Raw genomic sequence first — 7,483 nt, 5'->3', positions numbered from 1 at the left:
AGGAGTGCCTGGGGATGTCCTGAGGATGTGAGTCCGGCCAGAGCGGACCCCGCAGGAAGTCCGGAGGTAGGAGGGTGCGCGGTGAGATGCCCCACCCGGACAAAAGCAGGAAGCCTTCTCCTGGATCTCTCTCCCCACCCCCCACCCCCACCCCCATCCCCTGCCCAGTGCCTCCTCCGGCCGCCCACCCAGCTCTGCCGCCCTCCGATCCGCACCCTGCCAATCCGGGCCGCGTTTTGCGCGGCTCCGGCCCGGTTTTGGGGGGAGAGGTGGCGGACCGGAGGGGGGGCGGAGGTGGCTAAGCCGCGAGTCGCTGCGGCCGCGGCGGCGGGCGAGGAAGATGCGGCCGCGGCGCGCCCCCGGCCCGGCCGCCCCACAGCGCCCTCCCCGGAGCGGACGCCGGCGCGCGGGGCGCCGGGGCTGAGCCCCCTCCCCCAGCGCAGCCCGCGGCCCGGGGCGGGGAGCGCGCCCCGGCCCCCTCCCCGCCCGGGATGCCCGGCTGAGCCGGCCCGGCCCGGACAGGTGCGCGCACCGGCCCCCCCGCCCCGCCGCCCGCGCCCTCCGCCCGCGCTCCCTCCCGCGCACTCCGGCGGCCGCGGCTCCGAGGTAAGCGCCCCGGGCGGCTGCGGAGGGGCCGGGGGGCGCCGCCCGGGGGTGTCCGCCGGCGCGGCTGGGGGGCTGGATGGCTGGCTGGGGCGGCCGGGGCGGGCGCTGTAATTTGGGGGGGGGCGGTCCTGAGGACCCCGCCATGGGGAGGGGGATGGATTGGGAGCCGGGAGGCTCTGTCAGCACAGCCGCTGGGGAGGGGGCTGGGTTTTAGGGGGGCCGCTGTTTGGGGGTTGTCATAAGGTCCAATGGCAGCGCCTGGAAGAGGCTGGATTTGGGCCTGGGGTGCCGAATGGGGCTCCGTATGGGGGTGCCATGGCACCGCAGCTGCGGGGGGAGGAGGGGATGTTGACTGGGGGCCTGTCTGTGGAGCTATAATAGGGGTTCTGTCGGCCCCGCAGCGGGTATTTTGTCCGGGGAGGGGCGCTTAAGAGACAATGATGGGGGCTCACGGCCGCGCCGCGAGGGAGCTGGATTTGGGCCCAGGTTGGGGGGGTTCGGGGCGGACAGGGGGCCTGCTGGCCAGCCGTGAGGACCGGTGCTGGGGGTTGGGGGTTGGGGGTTGGGGGGCGGGGCCCTGGGGGCTAAGTCGGGGCCACCCAGGCCTGGGTGGTGGTCCCAGGCGGTGAGGCCCCTCCATCCCGCTTCCCCGGCAGCCGCACCTTGGTCGCCCCTGAGCCCTCTCCAGCCGCCCGCCTGGCTCAGAGCTAGTCCAGGGCCCCGGCCACAGGGAGGGGCCGGGTGGGCCCAGAGAGCCTGTCTAGATACCCCCCGCTGCAGTGGAGACCCAGGGGGGCTCAGGGGACCCCCAAGAGCTGACAAAGGGACAAAGAAAGCCTCTCTCTCTGAGAGTGTCAGGCAGGGTGGGGGCCACTGAGAGTGACACCCCCCCCTGCAGTCGTGCAGGCTCTCATTGGTCCCCAGAAGGGGGTCACTTGCCCTCTGTCCTACTCTCTGCCTCCAGGTTCTTTCCGGCTGGGGGCACCTCCCCAGAGGGGGTGCCGTAGGGAACCCCTGCCCTGCCCCTGCCCCTGCCCCTGCCAGGACATGTAGGCATTGGAGCTGGAAGCGTTTGCAGGAGTCCTGGGACGGGGGCAGTTCCCACGCTCAGCCCCTGTTAGCCCTCTGGCCGAGCTCCTGGGCATCTTACCCCAGAGGCTGTCATCTTTGACCCCAGATCTGAGGGGGGCTGGGCTCGTGGTTTGGGATCTGGATTTGGATTTAAGGAGGAAGGAGGGGGACCAATGGCTGGGGCTACAGAAGGGACCCCCACCTCATTTGCAAAATTGCATTTTTTCGTATTTCTTTGGGTTCGCTCGGCTTCTCAAGGGGTCCAAAGTCAAAGTTCAGTGTCCTGGGACACCCCTACCCCATGAGCTCCCCGGCCCCCGTTCCCCTTCCGAGTAGACACGGTTTCTTTCATAAACCTTCCAGCTGTGTCTGGGCAGAGGAGAGAGCAGAGCATGTGGGGTCGAGGGTGGGGTCAGGACTCACCGGAGAGGAGGTCCCGAGCTCTAAGGAAAGTGGCTGGGGGTCGTGGGGCTCCTAGGAAACCCCTCGGACACCGGGCAGATGGCAGCCGGCAGAAGCCTCATTGAACGATGAGTGCCCACCCTGTACGGGCGCACTCCCAAGAGCAGATTGGGAAACTGAGGCCCAGAGCGGCAGCAGAGGGTGAAGAGGGAAGCCAGGCCCCTCTGCTCCTGGGACTGCTGGAGGGGACCCTGGGGAAGGTGCCCCCACAGGAAACCCCAATGCTCTCCCTCCCAAAGGCTGCCAGGGGACCCCCTCCTCTCTCCATCCCGGGCTGTGCAGAAATCAGGCCTGGAGCTTCCAACGCCCTACCCCTCTCAAAAAAAAAAAACCAGCCTAGAGGAAAAGGCAGGGGTGAGCGGTGTGGCCCAGGCAGGTCTTCAGCCCTCTCCCGTTTCCATGTCCCAGGAGATGCCCTTTGGGTGTAAGGAGCTCAGGGAGGGACACGAGGTGGAGACCGGTCACATAAGAACGCCCTGGGTTCGTCACCTCGCCATGTCCTTCCAGTTCCCGCCTGCCCTCGGCCAGAGCTGAGCACCGGGGTCCTGTCTGTCCCGTCCCCGCTTTGGGCCAGCGGAGGTCCTGGGTCACCTGGAGCGGCCCGTCTCCCTCCGCTCCGGCCTCCACCTCCGTCCCCTGGGTGAGGGGGCGGTGACGGAGGTTTGGCTGTGGAAGAGTTTGGCATCTGCAGCGGCCGTCCAGGGCGTGTGACAGGAGTTGCCGGGGTTACCTGGGGCTGGACCTGCAAGATAGAAATCACACTGTCCTTGGAAAGGTGACCCTGACGTCAGCCGGCGGGACCGGGGAGCCGGGTCCCCGGGGGCTGAAGGGCGTGCCGGCTGCCGCCCGTCCCCTGGGTCGGAGGGTGTCCCTGGCTGACCCTGGGGAGTGGCCCTGTCCTCTGGGCCTGGCCCTGCGCCAGGGGACGCTGGGGGCCCAGAGAGGGCTCCGCCAGGGTTGTGACAGGTGGAAGCAGGGAAGGCTGCCTGGAGGAGGAGAGGATGCTGACCCTGGGCTTGAAGGAGGAAAGGGGTGTGCCAGGAGGAGAGGGAGACGGGGATTGCAGGTGGAGGAGCAGCGAGGAGAGCCGCTGTGTGGGGAGTAGTTGGGAGTCCTGAGTGGCAGAGCTGTTTTAAGGGCAGGAGACATGGATAAGGAAGCCTGAGAGCTAGCAGGGGCTGCACATGCCACGCGGAGGAGCGGGCTTTATCCCGAGGGGAGCAGGGAGCCGCAGAAGGCCTTAGCGCAGGAGTGGGAATGGGCAATATTTCAGGCTGAGCCACAGCGAGGAGGAGTTCCCCCTGTAAACCACGTTAGCTGCCTGGCCCAGCGGGGGACCGCCATCCTGGGAGGGGAGGTAGGCAAGTGGGTGTGTACAGCCGCCTCTCCAGAGTCCGGGGGGGATAATTCCGGTATTGGTTAGTCCAGGTGACCCTCCAGATTTCTCCTAAATTTCCAGACACTGTGGGTTTTCTGAACCAGAATGTTTATGATGCCATGATGCCGAAATCCAGAGTCATTGAAAGGGCTGCAGGTTCTCAGACTGATTCCCCTAAGACAGCGGTTCTCAACCTTTCCAATGCCGCGTGACCCTTTCATGCAGTTCCTCCTGTTGTGGGGACCCCCAACCAGAAAATTATTTTCGTTGCTCCTTCATCACCGTAATTTTGCCGCTGTTGATGAATCGGGAAGCCCAGATATTTACATTACGATTCATAACAGTCGCAAAGTTACAGTTACGAAGTAGCTGTAAGACCTCACAGTGATTGGGGTTGATGGTGGGCGGAACCTCACTTAGCAAAAATAGAAACACTGAGGCTCCAGGGAGCCCCCAACAGACACAGGCGAGAGCCGGGGCCTACGAGGTCTGGACCTGAGACACAGAATTATCTCTTATTTCCACGGCCGTTCATCACCTGTCCTTCGGGGATGTCCCGATAACGCGGGAGGCATTACAACACGAGGAGGAGACGGGAGGCCAGGACCCGCCTCGGGCAGGGATACGGCCCCTCACTGGCCGCCCTGGATAACCTTTCACTGTCTGGTCCCAGGGTCAAAAGGTGGCTACTCCAGGGCCTGCAGGGAGGGAGACCCTGGGTGGTGAGGACTACATTCCCCAGGATGCACCTTGGCCCAGGCTGAGCCAGCATTCCAAGGGCAGACCTAGGAGAGAACTTCCCCAATGTAGGAGGCCAGTAAGAGTTGTGGGCTCGCCCTGAGTGGTTTGGCTCAGTGGATGGAGCTTCGGCCTGTAGACTGAAGGGTCCCAGGTTCGATTCCAATCAAGGGCATGTTCCTTGGTTGCAGGCACATCCCCAGTGGGGGGTGTGCAGGAGACAGCTGATCGATATTTCTCTCTCTTCGATGTTTCTAACTTTCTATCCCTCTCCCTTCCTCTCTGTAAAAAATCAATAAAGTATACATTAAAAAAAAGAAAAAATAATTGTGGGTCTTCGGGGAGCCCTCAGCCAAGGCAGATGGGGAGATCAGTTCCTCAGAAAGGCTGCCAGCGGCCGCCATGTCCTGTGTCCCACGCTGCGTGACACCGGGTCCCAGGGGAGGAGGCTTTCGCTCTGCTTGGCTCTCAGTGGGGTGAGGAAACAGACGCAGGCACTGGCCCTCTGCGACATGGGTCATGGGTCTGGTGAAAGTACGTTCTGCCCAGTGGGTCAGAGAAGATGCACTTCGGAGGGGCATTGTGCCTAGGACCGTGATGAATGTATAGGAGTTCACCAGGGGAGATCACATGTTCTCTGACCGTTTCAGTCTTCCTTTCCCGGAGTAAGAGTCTTCGGGCAGTTGAAACAGCCGCTTTGAATGATTGCCCGTAGAGATTGCCACAGTCGTCACATGACACAGGCCCAAAACTTACCTGAGTTTGCATCCATCTCTTCATTCACTCACCCGTGCCTCCTCCTCTGAGCCTCAGCTTCCCCATCCGTAAAACACAGGTGCTAGGCTCTCTCTCTCTCTCTTAGGGCTCAACATTTAAACAGGAGGATGCAGGCAAAATGCCAGCCATTGTCCTGTATTTTTTTTTTTTTTCTTATTCCAGCAAAAGGAGTTATTTTGAAAAACAGAAAGTGTGGCCTCTGGCCCTGATCGCAGTGGGGGCCGTGGGTCTGTGCTCTCAGTTGATAAGCTGACAAATATTTAATGAGCACCTACTATGCGCCAGGTGCTAGGAGCCCAGCAATGACCGAGGCTGCCTGGGCGCAGCCCTTGTCGTGCTCACAGCCTGGTGGGGATATGGACCCTAACTGGAGAGAGAAAGTAAATCAAGTATAAGGAGTGGTCTGAAGACCATCGTATTGGCTGATGTGGCTGAGAAGGGCAGAGCTGATTGCGTAGGGAGGGTTCTGAGACGGTGGCATTTGAGCTGAGACTTGGAAAATAAGGAGTCGGTCATTCAGAGACCTAGAGGAATGGCATTCCAGGAAGAGGGCACAGCCTGTTCAAAGGCCCTGGGGCAGGAAAGTGCCTGACATATTTGAGGAACTGGAAGGAGGTTCCTGTGGCCAGAGCAGAGTGAGTGAAGGGGAGAGAGGGAGGGGCTGGAGGAGGTTATACAGGCCTTGTGAGGCAGGTGGAGCCCTGAGGGCTGTGGGCAGGGAAGGGTGGGACCTGACTCAGGGAAGCACAGGTGACTGGCCACTGCACGGAGGACTGTGGCAGCATGGGCCAGCGCTGTGGGTGGGAGTGCAGTGACGGCACTGGGCCAGACGAGTGATGATGGGCTGGCCAGGTGGAGGCAGTGGAGGGGAAAGAGTGGGGGCGTGGAGCAAATTTTGGACTTGCTGATGGGTGGATGTGGGGAGGGACTGAGAACTTCTTTCTCGGGGGGCAGGTCAGGCTGTGATTAAAAGTGTGGAGTCTGGACCAGATGGCCTGGGTTTAAGTTCCAGCTCAGCCATTTCCTAGCTGGGCAGCCTCGGGCCCATCACTTACCTACACAGGGCCTCCACTGCCTACATGTGAAATGGCGAGAACCCCTCCCACCTGCCCCGCCAGTGTGTGTGTGTGTATGTGTGTGTGTGTGTGTGTGTGTGTGTGTGTGTGTGTGTGTGTATATATATATATATATATATATATATATATATATATAAAATTGATTTCAGAGAGGAAGGGAAAGAGATATAGGAACATCAGTGATGAGAGAGAATCATTGATCAGCTGCCTCCTGCGTGCCCCCTCCTGGGGATCGAGCCTGCAACCCAGACGTGTGCCCTGACCGGGAATCATACTGTGTCCTGGTTCACAGGTCGGCGCTTAACCGACTGGGCACCCGCCAGCATTTTCTGTAAAGCCCATAGCACAGGGCGTGGAACACAGTAGACTGTAAGTGTTCGCTGTTCCTTCCCTCGCAATGTCTGACCGCCAGGCCCTGGGGAGAGAGATGAGGCCCCGATGGGTGGCACGTTCCCCGCAGTCACCCAGCAAAGCCGGGCCCCTCGCCGCTGTCTCCTCCATGGATGCACGTTCCCCGTGACCCCTCCCCCGAGCCCATCCGCTCTGCCCGGGCTCCGCCATTCCTGAGCCGTGACTCAGAGGGCCTGTGGTCCGCTCTGACCCCGGGACCTTCCCCCGGGACCTGTTTCCCGCTTTTGTCCTCAAGTTCATAGGCCAGGTCTTCCGTTCCCAGCAGCACTTGGCGTAGCCCTGCCTCGCCCAGCCCAGCGTGTGAGTGGTGTGTCCCTGCCTTCCTGGCCCCGGCCCCTGTGTCCTCCCGGGCAGGGCCTCTGAGAGGGGCGGCGGCTGGAGGAATTCGGGGGGGGGGCTCAGCCTGGGGTAAAGGAGGGCCCCCCGAAGCCCGAGAGTGGGCTGGGGTCCCCATCCTCTGCTCTCAGACGGAGGACACCCGGGGCGGGTACCGATCTCTTTATCCTCCCTACCATGGGGCCCTGAGGGCCAGGCCTCACTTCCCTCCGTCTCCCAGAACCGGCCCGAGAGCAGGGCCTGTGTTTTCTCCAAATTGGGGCCGAGGCCGGGCCTGCCCAGGGCCACCCCACTTGGGAATCTGCGGGTCCCCCGCCCACCAGCCCCAGCCCAGACTCCCTAGGAGCCCCCGGCCCCGTGGGCATATGTCTCTGGGCTCCCTAAGGACTCCCTGGGTACAAATGACACTTTAATTTCCTCGAAATGGTTTCAGCATCAGCGAGAAAGCAGCCCCCTCTCTCCCCATTCCTAATTACAAGTCGCTGCTTCCGATTTGCCTCCTGGTGGCCCAATTTCCTAACTGATTAAATTAATTACTCGGTGTGCAGCCCCACCCCACCTGGGCCAGGTGTCCCAGGGACCTGCCCATGTCCCCCATCCTGGTCCTGCCTCCGCCAGCTGGTCTCCT

The 7,483-nt window shown here is 61.9% G+C and overlaps 1 protein-coding gene across 2 annotated transcripts in view; it reads left to right on the top strand.

Moving 5' to 3' along the window:
- Positions 1-265: 265 nt before the first annotated feature.
- Positions 266-7,483, top strand: part of SEMA6B (semaphorin 6B) — a 23,452-nt gene continuing 16,234 nt past the window's right edge. The window contains exon 1 of one of the 2 annotated variants that reach the window (XM_084883635.1): positions 266-606. The gene's annotated coding sequence lies outside the window, so the exon portion shown is untranslated. The remainder of the gene's footprint in view (positions 607-7,483) is intronic. The other variant, XM_084883634.1, reaches the window with a different exon arrangement.

The sequence above is a fragment of the Pipistrellus hanaki genome (genome assembly GCF_964339955.1).
Source record: "Pipistrellus hanaki genome assembly, chromosome: 5".
NCBI lineage: Eukaryota > Metazoa > Chordata > Mammalia > Chiroptera > Vespertilionidae > Pipistrellus > Pipistrellus hanaki.
Note: the sequence above shows the minus strand (reverse complement) of the source record. Positions and strands in the feature narration are given on the sequence as shown.